Source organism: Canis lupus, chromosome 15 (assembly GCF_011100685.1).
Source record: "Canis lupus familiaris isolate Mischka breed German Shepherd chromosome 15, alternate assembly UU_Cfam_GSD_1.0, whole genome shotgun sequence".
NCBI classification, from domain to species: Eukaryota; Metazoa; Chordata; class Mammalia; order Carnivora; family Canidae; genus Canis; species Canis lupus.
Genome location: NC_049236.1, coordinates 37,830,030 through 37,848,839, shown reverse-complemented (window position 1 = coordinate 37,848,839; position 18,810 = coordinate 37,830,030). Strand labels below are relative to the sequence as shown.

General features: G+C 44.3%; 1 long non-coding RNA gene and 1 other non-coding gene across 2 annotated transcripts; one reads left to right on the top strand and one right to left on the bottom strand.

Moving 5' to 3' along the window:
* The first annotated feature begins 7,988 nt into the window (after positions 1-7,988).
* On the top strand, positions 7,989-17,624 carry LOC119869380. The gene is made up of 3 exons (XR_005369977.1): positions 7,989-8,101; positions 16,255-16,406; positions 16,647-17,624. It is a non-coding gene; the product is annotated as an uncharacterized LOC119869380 (long non-coding RNA).
* Positions 12,454-12,573, bottom strand: LOC119869419. The gene has a single exon (XR_005370992.1). It is a non-coding gene; the product is annotated as a 5S ribosomal RNA (ribosomal RNA).
* Positions 17,625-18,810: the final 1,186 nt, after the last annotated feature.

Below are 18,810 nucleotides of genomic sequence, written 5' to 3'. Positions count from 1 at the left end.
CCCCTGGCCCTGGCCCTGCCCCCGCCTCTTTCCCCTCTACAGAAACAGGCTAACAATGACTATGGAACTATTGAGCTTTGTTGTTCAAATTCATTTTCAGGAATTATTGACTCAGTAGAACTTAATGACACTTCAGAGTTGAGGCCCTTTGTGTAAATCTTTCATCCTTTGCAGATTAACAGCCAGATTGGATCTGAAAGAGCTCCAATGTCCAAATGCTAAAATCTATACCAGACTTTCAGCTGAAAGAAAGTTACTGTTCCTGCATATAGCTTGATTAAAAAAAAAAAAAAACTGGAACAGAAACAATAACAAAATTCAATTGAAATCCCTTCCCTTTCTTAAAAAAATTTTTTTTAAGTCAACAGACTGACCAACTGGCTGAAAATCAGGAACACAAACTCATAGCTCTTTCTCAAGTGTTCTTTGTTCCTGGCCTGTAAAATCTGATTTCGAACAGCATCAAATTAATTATGTGTATATAACACATTTTATTTTAACTGTAATCCATGAAAAATAGGGAAAAGTGCATTCCTAGGTCCTATACAAAAAGCCATCCCTCTATTGCTAGATCGTGAAGTGCATTTTTTAATTTGCACCTTTTAGCAGAGAACCCTCCACCCCTCCCAAAAAGGGGGTACAAGGTGCTGAGTTTGTCTGTCTTGAGCCAGCTTCTAGCAAAAGCAGATCACTAACTCGGAGCCTGACTCCCCTGGGATTAGAAGGTATTGGGACGCGGAGGAAGTGGCACCAACCTACTGTGGGAGCTCATCCCTCTTTGGAAGGAGCCCAGATGCACAGCCCGGGACGTGCACAGCTTGGCCTGGCACCGTTATCACTCTAGCAAGGCATCTGCCCATTTCTTTCTTTCTTTCTTTTTTTTTCTTTATAAAGGTATCTATTTCTTTTTTTTAAAAGATTTATTTATTTATTTATTCATGATATACATAGAGAGAGAAAGAGAGAGGCAGAGACACAGGCAGAGGGAGAAGCAGGCTCCATGAAGGGAGCCCGACGCGGGACTCCATCCTGGGACTCCAGGATCGGGCCCTGGGCCAAAGGCAGGCACCAAACCGCTGAGCCACCCAGGGATCCCCCCCCATCTGCCCATTTCTAATCCTTCGATGCTGAAGAGACAATTCCAGCATCCCACATATGATGGACCAGCTGAGTGGATCCCAATTTTTTTTAATAATAAATTTATTTTTTATTGGTGTTCAATTTACCAACATACAGAATAATATCCAATGCTCATCCCGTTAAGTGCCCCCCTCAGTCACACATTCACCCCCACCCCCCGCCCTCCTCCCCTTCCATCATACCTAGTTCGTTTCCCAGAGTTAGCAGTCTTTACGTTCTGTCTCCCTTTCTGATATTTCCCACACATTTCTTCTCCCTTCCCTTATATTCCCTTTCACTATTATTTATATTCCCCAAATGAATGAGAACATAAATGTTTGTCCTTCTCCGACTGACTTACTTCACTCAGCATAATACCTTCCAGTTCCATCCACGTTGAAGCAAATGGTGGGTATTTGTCGTTTCTAATATCTGAGTAATATTCCATTGTATACATAAAACACGTCTTCTTTATCCATTCATCTTTCGATGGACACCGAGGCTCCTTCTACAGTTTGGCTATCGTGGACATTGCTGCTATAAACATCGGGGTGCAGGTGTCCTGGCGTTTCATTGTATCTGATTCTTTGGGGTAAATCCCCAACAGTGCAATTGCTGGGTTGTAGGGCAGGTCTATTTTTAACTCTGAGGAACCTCCACACAGTTTTCCAGAGTGGCTGCACCAGTTCACATTCCTACCAACAGCGCAGGAGGGTTCCCTTTTCTCCGCATCCTCTCCAACATTTGTTGTTTCCTGCCTTGTTAATTTTCCCCATTCTCACTGGGGTAAGGTGGTATCTCATTGTGGTTTTGATTTGTATTTCCCTGATGGCAAGTGATGCAGAGCATTTTCTCATATGCGTGTTGGCCATGTCTATGTCTTCCTCTGTGAGATTTCTGTTCATGTCTTTTGCCCATTTCATGATTGGATTGTTTGTTTCTTTGGTGTTGAGTTTAATAAGTTCTTTATAGATCTTGGAAACTAGCCCTTTATCTGATACATCATTTGCAAATATCTTCTCCCATTCTGTAGGTTGTCTTTTAGTTTTGTTGACTGTATCCTTTGTTGTGCAAAAGCTTCTTATCTTGATAAAGTCCCAATAGTTCATTTTTGCTTTTGTTTCTTTTGCCTTCATGGATGTATCTTGCAAGAAGTTACTGTGGCTGAGTTCAAAAAGGGTGTTGCCTGTGTTCTCCCCTAGGATTTTGATGGAATCTTGTCTCACATTTAGATCTTTCATCCATTTTGAGTTTATCTTTGTGTATGGTGCAAGAGAGTGGTCTAGTTTCATTCTTCTGCATGTGGATGTCCAATTTTCCCAGCACCATTTATTGAAGAGACTTTCTTCCAATGGATAGTCTTTCCTCCTTTATCGAATATTAGTTGACCATAAAGTTCAGGGTCCACTTCTGGGTTCTCTATTCTGTTCCATTGATCTATGTGTCTGTTTTTGTGCCAGTACCACACTGTCTTGATGACCACAGCTTTGTAGTACAACCTGAAATCTGGCATTGTGATGCCCCCAGCTATGGTTTTCTTTTTTAAAATTCCCCTGGCTATTCGGGGTCTTTTCTGATTCCACACAAATCTTAAAATAATTTGTTCTAACTCTCTGAAGAAAGTCCATGGTATTTTGAGAGGGATTGCATTAAACGTGTAAATTGCCCTGGGTAACATTGACATTTTCACAATATTAATTCTGCCAATCCATGAGCATGGAATATTTTTCCATCTCTTTGTGTCTTCCTCAATTTCTTTCAGAAGTGTTCTATAGGTTTGAGGGTATAGATCCTTTACATCTTTGGTTAGGTTTATTCCTAGGTATCTTATGCTTTTGGGTGCAATTGTAAATGGGATTGACTCCTTCATTTCTCTTTCTTCAGTCTCATTGTTAGTGTATAGAAATGCCACTGACTTCTGGGCATTGGTTTTGTATCCTGCCACGCTACTAAATTGCTGTATGAGTTCTAGCAATCTTGAGGTGGAGGCTTTTGGGTTTTCTATGTAGAGTATCATGTCATCGGCGAAGAGGGAGAGTTTGACTTCTTCTTTGCCAATTTGAATCCCTTTAATGTCTTTTTGTTGTCTGATTGCTGAGGCTAGGACTTCCAGTACTATGTTGAATAGCAGTGGTGAGAGTGGACATCCCTGTCTTGTTCCTGATCTTAGGGGAAAGGCTCCCAGTGCTTCCCCACTGAGAATGATATTTGCTGTGGGCTTCTCGTAGATGGCTTTTAAGATGTTGAGGAATGTTCCCTCTATCCCTACACTCTGAAGAGTTTTGATCAGGAATGGATGTATTTTGTCAAATGCTGTCTCTGCATCTAAAGAGAGGATCATATGGTTCTTGGTTTTTCTCTTGCTGATATGATGAATCACATTGATTGTTTCACGAGTGTTGAACCAGCCTTGTGTCCCGGAGATAAATCCTACTTGGTCATGGTGAATAATTTTCTTAATGTACTGTTGGATCCTATTGGCTAGTATCTTGTTGAGAATTTTTGCATCCATGTTCATCAGGGATATTGGTCTGTAATTCTCCTTTTTGGTGGGGTCTTTGTCTGGTTTTGGAATTAAGGCGATGCTGGCCTCAAAGAACGAATTTGGAAGTACTCCATCTCTTTCTATCTTTCCAACAGCTTTAGTAGAATAGGTATGGTTTCTTCTTTAAACGTTTGATAGAATTCCCCTGGGAAGCCACCTGGCCCTGGACTTTTGTGTCTTGGGAGGTTGTTGATGGCTGCTTCAATTTCCTCCCTGGTTATTGGCCTGTTCAGGTTTTCAATTTCTTCCTGTTCCAGTTTTGGTAGTTTGTGGCTTTCCAGGAATGCGTCCATTTCTTCTAGATTGCCTAATTTATTGGTGTATAGCTGTTCATAATATGTTTTTAAAATCGTTTGTATTTCCTTGGTGTTGGTAGTGATCTCTCCTTTCTCAGTCATGATTGTATTAATTTGAGTCTTCTCTCCCTTCTTTTTAATAAGGCTGGCTAATGGTTTATCTATCTTATTAATTCTTTCAAAGAACCAACTCCTGGTTCTGTTGACCTGTTCCACAGTTCTTCTGGTCTCAATTTCGTTGAGTTCTGCTCGAATCTTTATTAACTCTCTTCTTCTGCTGGGTGTAGGATCTATTAGCTGTTTTTTCTCTAGCTCCTTTAGGTGTAAGGTTAGCTTTTGTATTTGAGTTCTTTCCAGTTTTTGAATGGATGCTTGTAATGCGATGTATTTCCCTCTTAGGACTGCTTTTGCTGCATCCCAAAGATTTTGAACGGTTGTATCTTCATTCTCATAGTTTCCATGAATCTTTTTAATTCTTCCTTAATTTCCTGGTTGACCCTTTCATCTTTTAGCAGGATGGTCCTTAACTTCCATGTGTTTGAGGTCCTTCCAAACTTCTTGTTGTGATTTAGTTCTAATTTCAAGGCATTATGGTCTGAGAATATGAGGGGACGATCCCAATCATTTGGTATCGGTTCAGACCCGATTTGTGACCCAGTATGTGGTCTATTCTGGAGAAAGTTCCATGTGCACTTGAGAAGAATGTGTATTCAGTTGAGTTTGGATGTAAAGTTCTGTAGATATCTGTGAAATCCATCTGGTCCAGTGTGTCATTTAAAGCTCTTGTTTCTTTGGAGATGTTGTGCTTAGAAGACCTATCAAGTACAGAAAGAGCTAGATTGAAGTCACCAAGTATAAGTGTATTATTATCTAAGTTATTTCTTCACTTTGGTTATTAATTGATTGATATATTTGGCAGCTCCCACATTCGGGGCATATATATTGAGGATTGTTAAGTCCTCTTGTTGGATAGATCCTTTAAGTATGAGATAGTGTCCCTCTTCATCTCTCACTACAGTCTTTGGGGTAAATTTTAGTTTATCTGATATGAGGATGGCTACCCCTGCTTTCTTTTGAGGACCATTTGAATGGTAAATGGTTCTCCAACCTTTTATTTTCAGGCTGTAGGTGTCCTTCTGTCTAAAATGAGTCTCTTGTAGACAGCAAATAGATGGGTCCTGCTTTTATATCCAGTCTGAAACCCTGCGCCTTTTGATGGGGTCATTAAGCCCGTTCACGTTCAGAGTTACTATTGAAAGGTATGAGTGTAGTGTCATCATGATATCTATTCAGTCCTTGTTTTTGTGGATTGTTCCACTGAACTTCTTCCTAAAGGGGAATTTTAAGAGTTCCCCTTAAAATTTCTTGCAGAGTTGGTTTGGAGGTCACATATTCTTTCAGTTCCTGCCTGTCTTGGAAGCTCTTTATCTCTCCTTCCATTTTGAATGAGAGCCTTGCTGGATAAAGTATTCTTGGTTGCATGTTCTTCTCATTTAGGACCCTGAATATATCCTGCCAGCCCTTTCTGGCCTGCCAGGTCTCTGTGGAGAGGTCTGCTGTTACCCTAATACTCCTCCCATAAAAGTCAGGGATTTCTTGTCTCTTGCTGCTTTAAGGATCTTCTCTTTATCTTTGGAATTTGCAAGCTTCACTATTAAATGTTGAGGTGTTGAACGGTTTTTATTGATTTTAGGGGGGGATCTCCCTATTTCCTGGATCTGAATGCCTGTTTCCCTTCCCAGATTAGGAGAGTTTTCAGCTATGATTTGTTCAAATACATATTCTGGCCCTCTGTCCCTTTCGGCGCCCTTGGGAACCCCAATTAAACGTAGGTTTTTCTTCCTCAGGCTGTCGTTTATTTCCCTTAATCTATCTTCATGGTCTTTTAATTGTTTGTCTCTTTTTTCCTCAGTTTCCCTCTTTGCCATCAACTTGTCTTCTATGTCACTCACTTGTTCTTCCACCTCGTTAACCCTCGTCATTAGGACTTCTAGTTTGGATTGCATCTCATTCAATTGATTTTTAATTTCTGCCTGATTGGATCTAAATTCTGCAGTCATGAAGTCTCTTGAGTCCTTTATGCTTTTTTCTAGAGCCACCAGTAGCTGTATAATAGTGCTTCTGAATTGGCTTTCTGACATTGAATTGTAATCCAGATTTTGTAACTCTGTGGGAGAGAGGACTGTTTCTGATTCTTTCTTTTGAGGTGAGGTTTTCCTTCTAGTCATTTTGCTCAGTGCAGAGTGGCCAAAAACAAGCTGTATTGGGAAAAGGAGACAGAGAGGAGAGAAAGAAGGAAAGAAAAGAGAAAAAGAAAAAAAAAAGGAAAAAAAAGAAGAAAAAGGGAAAGAAAAAGAAAGAAATGAAAAAAAGGGGGTGGGGGAAGCAAACAAATCAAAAAGAAAAAAAAAAAAAAACCACGGGGGAGTATCTTCTGATTCTGTATACCTTAAGTCCCTTGACTTCCTCTGGAACTTGTCCGTCTATCTGGTCTTCTGGGGGAGGGGCCTGTTGTGCTGATTTTCAGGTGTTAGCACTTGGGGGAGCTGCTCTGCCCCCTGCCTGGTGCAGGGCTCAGTGGGGGTTGTTTACCCCGTGAGGCCCCTGGAGGAACAACCCCAGTGGCGCAGCCAGCTCTGGAGCCCTGGAGTTAGCTCCCGCAGTAACCACAGAGCTCTCCGTCTGCAGGGCCTGGAGGCTCCAGGGCGGGGCCGCTGATCTGCTCAGCTCGGGGCAGGAGCGTCCTTGCTGTCCTGGGCCCTCCCGGCCTCTGCCTGTCCCGGGGGGAGGCCCGATCCTGGGCTGTGTCCCGGTGCCCAGTGCTCCGGGGCCTGCGCTGTTGGATTCGCGCTCCTGGTGGCGCAGCCCCCTCCGCGGAGCCTCTTCCTCTGCCCGAGCCCCTCCGAGCTGCTCCCGGGGCCGCGCAGCCCCCTCCGCGGAGCCGCCGTCCGAGCCCCTCCGAGCTGCTCCCGCCCCGCAGCCCCCTCCGCGGAGCCACCCCCGAGCCCCCCGCCCCAGCTGCTCCGGGTCCGCAGTGCGTGCTGCAGCCCTTAGGGAGCTCGGCGCACTCTCCGGGGCGCAGGTCCCTGTTACTGTCCCAGGGAGCCCGAGGGCATCCCCGCCCTCCTGGGTCCTGCTCCAACTCCCCGCGAGCCCCTTTCTGCCCGGGAAGGTTGGTGCAGCTCCTGCTCCTCCGGGACGGGGCTCTCCTGTCCTGGGGACACTCGCCCCAGCCTCAGCCCGGCTCCTCGCGGGGCCCCTCCCCCTTGGAGGCCTTTTGTGTCTTTATTTCTTTTTCCCCGTCTTCCTACCTTGATAGAAGCGCGAACTCTTCTCCCTGTAGCATTCCAGCTGGTCTCAGTTTAAATCTCAGGCCGAATTCGTAGATTTTCAGGTTGATTTGAAGGTTTTCTAGGTAATTTGGTGGGAACAGGTGACCTGGGGACCCTACTCTTCCGCCTTCTTGCCCCTCCCCTGAGTGGATCCCAATTTATCAGGAAAACTATAAATTGCGGAACACCAGGCTGCGACTAAAGTGATAAACCCTGTGATCTCTGTACCATACATTTTGGGCTGTTACTTAAGGTCTCCAAGGAGATGGGCGCCATAAAACCCATTTCTCAGGGTCTCTCAGGACTCGGTGAGCTGCGGAGCGCGCTGCGGCGGCGCGTGGGGACCCCACAGCCCGAGCACCACACGCGGGGCAGCAGCGCCTCCGCCGTTCCGGGGGGGGGGGGGGGGACGCGCTACCCCCTCCACCGGCAGCCGGAGTTTTGTTTCCTTTGTACACATAAAAAAGGATGCTTTTTTGCTTTTCGAATCCTCTCACTACTCTGCACCCGCTCCCTAGAAGTAGCTCTTGAGCTGGAAGGAGAGGGAATGGGGCCTCTATTCATCTGCAGACCGCCTCAGGGCCTCGGCCCCTGTCAAGGCAAAGATAAGGTGCACGGAGGACGTCGTGCAAAATTCTGGGAAAACCCGCGAGCTGGAGGCCCCGTAGACCTAGGAGTCAGTTTCACAAAGTAGCGTCCACGTGGCCGCAGGCAGGTTAATTAACTGCTTGGAGGCTTGGTTGCCTCACCGGCGTGTCTGCGTGTTTGTTTTTAAAGGAATGACAATGGCTCTCCGAGGACTAAATGAGGTAAAGGGGCTGTCCCAGGGCCTGCTGCTCGGCTGCCACTGGAGGAATGGTAGCCCTTTCCACCTAATTAGTTGGTGGCAATGAACAGAATATAAGACACCAATCTGCTACTTTTATAGAAGAGTTGAACATATTGGAAACAGGATCATGGTACATTATTTCTGCCTATTTGCTGAGGGGAGAAATCTTTAGTGCAATTTCGAGGGTGCTGCTAGAGACAATCCCCTGTACTAGCTTGCTCTGGCTGCCCTGACCAGCTACCACAGGTAGGTGGTTTACACAACAGAAATGTACTTTCTCACAGTTCTGGAGGCTGCAAGTCCGACATCAAGGAGTTGGCAGGTTTGGTTTCTTCTGAGGTCGCTCTCCTCGGCTTGGGCATGGCCACCTTCTCCCTCCGGGTTCAGATGGTCTTCCCTCTGTGCATGTCTGTGTCCTAATTTCCTCTTCTTAAAAGGACACCAGTTATATTGGATTAGACCTACCCCACTGACCCCATTCTAACCTGATTATCTCTTTAAAGACACTGTCTCCAAACTGCATTCTGAGGTACTAGTGATTCAACATGTGAGTGTTGAGGGTGATGAAATTCAGCTTATGATCACCCCCTACCTTGCCACTCCTGTGTCAGCAGTGGAAGGGGGATGGGGAGGGCCTTGTTCCACTTCAGGGGGTGCATTATGTGGGTCCAGATGCCATTATGTGCTCATTACCATCTGTTAACGTGTGGAGTGAATTTGGAAACTCCTTCATTACATTGTTTAGCACATAAAACAAATCTAGAGGATGTAGATGTTTCATAGTTATCTTAAAACATAGTTATCTTAAGATGCCCTCTGCTTAATTGGCTACCCAGTGAAGAACTTAAGAAAAAACGTCAAGCCTTCCCAGTAATGGATTAGTAATCTGATGACTGAAATCTTTTAGGTTGCTGAGAAGTTATTTCCCAGTTAATAGAGCTGGTGTTATCTGGAGCACCGTCAAGGTTGGTTTGGCCCATGATGGATAACGGCTGGATCACAGAGTTGGACAGCTGTGCGGTGAAGAGGCTGCACAGCACTATGAGGACTTGTTCCTCTGCTCTAGGGATTAAGGCTTGTAAACCCAGAGTGGCTTCTTATCTCGGTGTGGCCAGTGTAGCAAGCCAGGCAGGGAGGAGCCCAGCAGTCAGGCCTCAGGGCTGGCTCCTTAGAGGTGTATTAGTTTCCTATCGCTGCTGTAACAAATCATTACAAGCATAGTGGCTTCAAACAGCACGTATGGGTTGTCTTCTGTTTCTGGAGGTCAGAAGCCCTGGGTCTGTCTCATGGGGCTGAAGTCAGGCGGTGGGCAGGCTGGTTCCTTCCGGAGGCTCCAGGGGAGAGCGTCTGTTTCCTTGCCTTTCCTAGCTTCTGTAGGCTACCTGTGTTCCTTGCCTACGGTCTCCTTCCTCCATCTTCAAAGCCAGCGTAAGCGCATCTTCAAGTCTCTTTCTGATTCTGTCACCTTGCTTCCTTTGTTACATCTTCTCTGTCACTCTGAACTTCTTGCTTTCCTCTTTCATTTTTAGGCAGCCTTGTGATTCCGTTGGCCTCACCTGGATAGTCGAGGATAATCTTTACATTTTAAGATCCTTAACTTAATTGATCAGCAGAATCCTTTTTGCCAGGTAAGGTAACATATTCTTAGGTTTGGGGGATTGGACATCTTTCAAGATGACGTCATTCTGCCTCTTGCAGAGAAGAGGCCTGGCAGGTGGGCCCTAGAGCCAGGAGACAGCCAGGAGGTTGTCAGCAGCTTCGAATTCCAAGCAAAGAGTTCTTACCATGGCTTAGGGTGGGGGAGATGGGTGAGCATTTATATGTCGGGGTGGAGATTAGAGGGAGCCTGTGTGTGTGTGTGTGTGTGTGTGTGTGTGAGTTGTACAAATAAAGGGCTCAGGAGGCCCACAAACTGCCATTCATTCATTCATTCATTCATTCCTATGAAAGTGTTCCTCTCTTCAGATTCTGAAAGCTATCTTCACTTCTACTAGGTTAAGACCTGTGCTTCAGTGTCCAAATAGACAGGAAGAGCCACCAGACTCAGTACTGCCTGGAGCAGCTCTCTCAGGGCAAGCCACTCTCTCTGCTCATCACCACAAGTTCTTTCTTTTTTTCCCTTCCTATTCCTCCTCATTCTCCCCCTATTCTTCTTCCCCTCCTCATCCTCCTCCTTCTTTTTCTTCTTTGTCCTCTTCTTCCTTTTTTCCTGGCTACTTTGTATTGAGTACTTACCATGAGTAGCTCAAAGGTTACACACTTTTTTCTGTTACTTATCTTGTAATCCTTACTGCATTTGTGGGCACGAGGCCACCTGCCGTAGCAAATAAACCACAGACTTGCAGTGGTTCAACACCAAAGAGGCTTAAGTCTTGTCCACACAGCCAGCCCTCCAATGCCAGAGCTCTGATCCCAGGACAGCGTTCCTTTATGCAAGGGCTGGCCGCCAAGGCCTTGTCCATGGTGCTGATCCACATTCTCTAGGATCTCAAGATCATCTGCACCCAGTAGGCAGTTGGGGAAAAGTAAGTAGAGAAGATTTACTTGCCCCTTAAAAAAATCCTGGCCATGAGAGGCATGTGTCATTTCTGCTCACATTCCATTGTCCAAAACATGAAATACTTGACCACAAGGGGAAGTGCAGCGCCTAGCCGGACAGTTTCCTCTCAGTAACAACTCATACTCTACAAAGTTTTGGGGGAGTGAGAGTTTTTGGTGGACAGCTGCCATCTCTTCCATCCCCTGGATAACCCTATTTGATAAGATTATCACTATTTATTGACGAACAAACCTAGACCTAGAAATCTCTAATAACGTAACCCTCTTGAGTGGTTGGTTGAGTGGCAAAATGGGAATTCCTGTACATGCCTGTTGGAATTTATGATTGTCTTTGTGACCGGTGTCTCACTGCAGGACTTGTCCTGATGCAGTGCTTATCAGCCTCCTCTTCACTTACTGGTCTTTGAAGGGGTCCACCCCCCCTCTCCCTCCAAGCCATAGAGTATTTTGTCTGCATGGTCTATTTCCAGAGGCAGCCTAGAATCAGCCCCTTGTTGTTCTCCTTTCCTGCCATCTGCCTTCTTGCCAGGCCCCTCCGGCTGTCCCCAAGTCCCATGATCCAGATAGTTTCTAATTCCCCATCTCCCTCAGTCACACATGGATTCGTCATAGTTCATGTTCTCAAACCTGTTCCAAAGAGGTTGCTCGATATGTAGCCCCAAACATTAACCATCTTTAATTCCTCCCTCTCAGCCATCTATCCATTTATCCACCCCTGGCCTTTACCCTGTGCCTACCCTGTGTTAGGAGCTGTGTGGTCTACTTGGTAGGGCTATGACTCAGGACTTGGCCTAAGGAGCTCATGTGACCTATTTCAGAAACAATAATTTGTTTCAGTATTTCTTCTCCTCTCTGTTTCTACTGTCAAATTTTCCAGCTCATGACCTTACTCCTTTTTACTTAGAGCACTCAGGAACTTCTTCACTGCCTCCTGCCTTGTCTTTAGTTTAAATGCTTCCACACATTGTTGCCAGGTTAATTCTTACAAAGCAGATTCTTGAGTATAGTAATTTATAGTTCCCTATTGACTAAAATAAGGTCTCAACTCTCTAGCATAATATACAAAACCTCCCATGATCTTACTGACCCCTCTTGATCTTTCTAATTTTATATCCCATTTCCCACTTTTTTGCATCCTATCCTGAACAGAATTTCTTATGATTCTCTTCATATTCTACTTCTTTAATCCTAACTTGCATACATATCCTCTATATACTGTTTTGTTCTTACATTAAAGTCTGATTTTGTGTGGCCTCTCCTATGAATGGGTCTATTCATGCTCAATAAGTATGTGTTAATGAATGACTAGGTCCTAGCTTGGTTTCTTTAGCACATCTAAATCCCAAACATAATACATTGTACATTTGTCATGGCAAATGTACAATGTCATATCATGGCAATAAATTAATTGTAACACTGTAATATATTTGTTTATGTATGTATTTATCACTCCTACAAGATGGTACTCAGGGCCATATAAAATTTACCTTTATCTACTATATGTAAAACCATCCACCATGTGAGCACAATGCTCTGTACATAGTAGATTCTATTTTTTTTTTCATAGTAGATTCTCTAAAAGTGTGTGTGTTGGGGGACCTGGGTGGCTCAGTTGGTTAAGGGTCCAATGCTTAATTTCAGCACAGATCATGATCTCAAGATTATAAGATTGAGCCCTATGTCAGGCTCTGTGCTCAGCATGGATACTGCTTAGGATTCTCTCTCTCTTGCTGTCTGCCTCTCTCTCTGCTCTCTCTCTCTCTCTCAATCTAAAGCCTACAGCACCCGGGATTCCCAGGTGGTCTCCCATCCAAGTACTAACCAGGCCCGACCCTGCTTAGCTTTAGGAGATCAGACAAGATCTGGTGCATTCAGGGTGGTATGGCCGTAGACTCTCTCAATCTAAAAAAAAAAAGATGTGTGTGTGTGTGTGTGTGTGTGTGTGTGTGTTGGATGGTAAGACCCTGCTAGAATGTTTTCAGGTTATAGGTAGACTCTGTTTAAGGCATCTAGCACAACCCTCAGCACATTCGTGGCTGTCATCTGGAAACATCATGCTAAGGTGTTAATGGCTGATAACTGTGCCAGGCCATTTCTATAGGGGTATTTAACGAGGAATCTAAAGAGATGAGTCTACGTTTAGGGCTCCTGGACCAAGTGGGAGGCATGCTTGGGGACAGGGCTCCTCTAATCATTCCATATGGGCAATGGAACCCTCAGCCTTCACACGTGAAGCAATCCATGCTTGCTGAAGTTAACTGTGTAGAGCGAGATGCCCTGCTATCCATCCTGGGAGAACTTGGGGTACTGGAATGGAAGCATCCGGGTCATCTATCATTCTGCACAGAGTTGAGCAGAATATTGGTTAAATGAGTTAATAAAGGCATCAGAGCTGGGGTGTGAATGAGAACTCTAGTGTAGGGTTCTTTGCAAGCGTCACCTCACTGGCTTGCTGCTTCTCACAAAGGTGGAGAAGGACTCAGAGTGTCAAAGGAACAAGGAACTTCACAGCTCCTCCATTTGATGAGCAGGTGGCTCTCTGTGCCCTTCTGATAACCATGAGTGTTCCCATCCTCTTCATTTGGTGCTAGTCCTGGGGAGCACAGACACAGGCTGGAGGTGGTGTCTTTATTAGAGACATTAGCCACCAGGGGAGCCTGCTCAGAGTTTCACATGGTTTTCTGCTGAGCGGGGGTCTAGCAAAGTCACCAGACTCCACATGATTTAATTAGACACAAGATTTCAAGCTTTGTTTGTGTTCCCAGGATTTGGCATGATGGTACAGCTGGGACCCTGGTATCTCGGCTTCCTCTGTTTAGGTAATTGGTACAGCAGGGAGGGCTTTATTGGACCAACGGTAAGTTTTCTCCACTGAAGATTTCCAATACCCAAAATACATTTCACTGACTTTAAATGAGTCACTGGATACACTCCAGCCAAAGAAGGCATACATCTTAGAAACTCTGTGGCTTAAATTCTTTGCTAAGGCTTGGGAAAGGCAGGATTTGAAACCTAACACACTCAACTCTTAACCTTAGAGCTGCGAAGTTAATTCTTTTTTGTTAGCTTTCTCTATAGATTATCTCCTTTGTATGTTTCAGAATGCTGTCAATCCAAACCAGAAGTCTGACATAGGAATCCATCGTATCACTAGCCCCCCACCATCCGGTTTCTCTCTCTCTATCCTGCTGTAACTTGTCACAGCTACTGTCACTTTCTCCTTCCCCTCAGCCATCTCATTGCCAGGTGACCCATCAGGGAGGCTCCAAGTGGCCTATGTGCTGTCATTGATCCTTTCTGCACCCATGGCAGATGGGACTAATTAATCGATCACAGCACACTTTCTCAAAGAGCTGGGTCTTGTGTGTGGAGTCCTACTCAGGAGAGCCTCAGGCAGCACCACTGATCAGTGAAAGTTAGCATGTGAGATAAAGCCTATTTCCCCAATTAAGCGGTTTCTATTGACTCCTAGAAATAAAAAATGAGGAATTTAGCTCACTTATACTATTCCTTCTCCTGCTTTTTCTCCTCCAGGGTTTTTAGTGTTTCTACTGATCATCTTTGTAACTTTCAATAACAGCATCAATTTCCTCTTTTTTGTTCAATTAACTTTTAACAGTATTTCTTGATTTTCTACTTTGTAAAAAGAAGGTATTAGCTTTTTTATGGTTTCCTCCAACTTTTCTCTCCCATTTTACTTTCCCATGACTTCTATATTGTCATATTGTTAACCCTTACATCTTTTCCTTTATATAACGTGTCTTGATCACTCTTAATGAAACAGTCTACCTCCACCAATCTATCCTTGTTAGTCAGCTTTATTTATTTGTCTTTATAGCATTTTTTACCACTTAAAATAGTACATATTTATTTTTTAATGATCTCTCTCCAGCTAGAATTTAAATTTCATAAAAGGAGGGAATTTGTTTGTTTTGCTTAGTGCTATATCCCTAGCACCTGGAATACTGTTGGCATGGTAAGTGAGATGCTTAATAAATACTCGTGTAAGAATAAATGAATTCTAATCATGCTCTGTGCCCCATTTAACTTTTTTGTTATTTTTGTTTTTTTCTTTTTAGAGAGAGAGAGCAGGGGAATGAAAGACAGAGGGAGAGGTAGAGGTAGAGGTAGAGGTAGAGAGAGAGACAGAGAGAGAGAGAGAGAGAACCTTAAGCAGGCTCCACACTTGGGGCTCCATCTCATGATCCTGAAATCATGACCTGAGCCAATATCAAGAATTGGACACTTAACCGACGAGGCACCTAGGTGTCCCCCATCTTGGACCTCCCCCCTTCCCGGTTAACTTTTATTGTGCATGAGGAAGCTGTCCGACCCTGCGATATGAAAGGATAACCTCACCTTTGGGTCTACTAGGGCATTGAAAACATCCACTGAAGGCATTCGCCAACTCAGGTTCCCATTAAAAGGAAATTGCTTAACTGATAATCTAGCTTTAACCTTATAAAGCACATTGACTTCCTGAGGGAATGAAACCCAGATCAGGCAAATTTTGATAGGAAGGAGGAAAAAGCGAAGTTTCAGAACATGAGTTTGTTTAGGGACTTCAATTTGGGAGTTGTGAGATTATGCAGCTCAAAATATAAATGGAAAGGAGGAATAGAAAAGAAAAAGGAACATTACCTACTTAAAATATCTCTTATTGGACCGGCTAACAAATACATGTGTAGCAACAATCGTGTTCTGAAAAGACTGGCCTTTGGGGCAGGCACATCTGGGCTTAATATTTTGCTGCTATTATCTCAGTTCTGTGACATTTGTTGAGTTACTCACTGTCTCTGAAAATTGATGAGTGCTAGTCATAAAGATGAACCTATGTTGAATAACATCTCCGTATTCCTGCTCAACTGCTCAAGCACAAAATGGAAAGAGTTTCTCAGTGCGCTGGGGGGAAGACGAGAAAACAAGAGCTGTACTGTTCAGTTATAAATAATGAGAGGAGCTTAAATGCTAAAAGCACTTCATTATCTCATGTGACAAGGAGCTAGGTCATCTCTGGCCTAGTTCAGCGGCTCTGTAAAGCTAGTGAGCAAGGCCAGAGTCTAGTTTTAGCCGTTTTCCTTGAGATTTAAGAGGGCTGCAGCAGCTTGAAGACTATTCTGACATGACAGAAAAGTTAGAGAGTTGGAAAAGGGCTTTCTCATGTTCCCTGCTCTTTTATCAAGGTGGAAGCTCCTTCTGAGAAGGGCCAGGCCACTTTCAGGGAGGCTTAGCTCTCAACGATGACGGGAAACGAGGAGAAGGCATAGGCAGGCACCGTCATGGTAGCAGGCTCTGCCCATCGGAGGCGGGGGTGGGCGCCTAAACAAGGTCCGCTCCAGAGATCACCTGATCCAGAGCATATGTCTGGAGCAGGTGTATCCCTTCCTCTGCAACATGTAGTACTGGTCAGTGAATAGACAACCTGAGGGGGATATCTTCCTGTAAACCTGAAGAGTAAATTCTTATTGAGAGTTACCACTTGCTCCTATGTTCCAGATACTTCACAAACATAAACATCTTTAAAGTCTTCCAGCACCATCTCCTAAAGCAGGTAGCATTATTTCTCTGTTACAGCTCCGGAAATGTGTAGCCAGTTGCCTGAAGCCCGTGAACTAGGAAGTGGCTGAGCCAGGATTTGAGGAGCCTTCTGACTCCTGTGTTCCTTGTACTCCTTTGTCTCTACCACACTCTTTCCCCAAATGCCCACCTGCCGCAGCCTTTTGGAGGTAATAAGAAGACAGCTAAATTACTGCCTCTGAGGCCCTTTCTAACATAGTCATTTATGAAGCGAGCTATTTTGATGGTTTTAAGAGATCTTTCAGTTATTTTTATTTTTCTCCTATTGACCTAACACTCTTTTTTTTTTTTTTTTAAGTGTGCTTAGGTATGATTCAGTGATTCTGAATACTTTTCTTTTTTTCTTCCATGTTTAATTTTTCTTTCTGACTGTTCACTCTTGTTTGCAGCTCCTGTGGTTGGATAAAGCCAGGGCAATTCTTTGGATGTCAATCATTTTGAAAGGCGACTTTCTTGCATGACTTGGTAAGATCTGAAAGGAGGATAACCACAATGGGGAGGCTGTGGTGAATCGTCCTCAGGCAGCTGGCGGTCTTGAGCATCGAAATGTAATTGCTCTATTTTATTCACCACGGCCTGCCCGCTGTGTTCATCAGACTGCCCAGTGGAACAGAAGGCAATCAGGGCCGAGGCAGCCTTAGAAAGTCAGGCACACACAAACCAAAGTTAAAAATATGTAAAAAATTACTTGAATCTGATTTGCTCTCATACTACTCAATTTCTGGATAAGAACAAGAGGAAACAGTGCAAAACTGGGGCACTAAAATTCATCTTCGCTGAAGAAAATGCAGGGAGAGCTGTGAACATTTAATAACCTCAGTATCCAACTGCCCATAGTAAGTGCTTGTTTAATGCATAGACCAGACAGGGAGATTCAGAAGGCAGGCAACTCAAGGCCTTTTCAATTTATTTAAGGAACTCTTTGATCTGTTTTGAAATTTAGGATTCTGCTTTTGACTTTGTTAGATAAAGTTGGAGTAGGAATGAATTATTCATATGAAATATTGCCTCAATAACACTGCATCAAATAAACATAATGAAAAGCTGCCCATGTTATATAAGGGAAGCTAAGTCACAACTCTTTTGAATTGCAAAGTTAAGCACTCCGGGCTAGACTCTTCTCCGACATTACCCTATGGAAGAGTCCACTTAGGAGGATGTAACACTCAGATCCTTTTTATTTCCGGTCAGACATGCATTTGTGGTTTATGGGTTTAAACTACAGTTGTAACCATGCTGTTATTAAACCTTACAGAAGTAAGTCAATCGGAGAAGGACAAACATTATATGTTCTCATTCATGTGGGGAATATAAATAATAGTGAAAGGGAATAGAAGGGAAAGGAGAAGAAATGTGTGGGAAATATCAGAAAGGGAGACAGAATGTAAAGACTGCTAACTCTGGGAAATGAACTAGGGGTGGTAGAAGGGGAGGAGGGCGGGGGGTGAGAGTGAATGGGTGACGGGCACTGGGGGTTATTCTGTATGTTAGTAAATTGAACACCAATAAAAAATAAATTTAAAAAAATAAAAAAATAAAAAATAAAAAAAAATAAAAATAAACCTTACAGTCTCGTCTCGATTTCCATCCAAGTCATCAGAGGCCAGAGAGCAATTTCCACGACAATGTGTTTCACACCACTCCAGCATTTTACATTCACCACAGAAATATGGTAACCAGGATTTACCCCCCTACACTCCACAAATTGGGCACAGTATCATATTTTTAGCAGCCACTGAGTGCATACCTATATCTATGCCTTGAAGGGAAAATTTTAAGGCAAATAGAACTCTCGGTTTTATCAGTGATGTTTCTTTTCTGACAATGCTTCGGCTAAAAATGAAAAGAGAGAGAAGGGTAAAGGCAACCTAAATAAACTGTGCACGTCAGGGCAGTTGAGCTCTGCTGAAATTCAATAGATGACACTTGAATTCTTGCTGACAAGCCAACTTTAAAGAACTGCAGTTCAATAAATGTATAGGAAGTGGCCAGAGTTAGCCATGGACAAAATAGTGAGGAAGACAGAGTTTGCCTTCAGAGTCGCCCTTTCCCTCTGTCCTCTGTCCTTTGGACACTGGAGGCTCCATGGGAGCCGACCCACCACATAAGTGGGTGCTCCATGTTACCTAATCACTGGCTGAGGGCCACTGGAGCACTTTGTGAAACTGGGTTTCCAGATTGCACTCTGGACCTGAACAGGAGCCTCTGAATTGGGGAGAAACCCGTGCTTTCTAAGTAGGGATGCCAGGCCTGTGCTAGGGGTAGCCAGTGCCCACGGGACTGAGAGCACAAGCTCTGTGAGCCTTGGGCGAGGTCATGAGCTGCTCTGCCTTAATTCCCTCACCTGTGAAATGGGGCTCACCCCACCGTCTCTCCAAGTGGTTGTGAGCATTCACTGAGAGATTTTCATACCCACGTGAGTCCCAGGTCTTGGGGGTGTCATAACTTCAAGTGGAAGGAGCTGAGTGTGGAAGCTGGAGGCACTTATTGGTGCTAGAACTTTGGGCCACTAAAACTTGAGTCTAGGTTTCTTCACTTCCAAGTGAGAAAGGT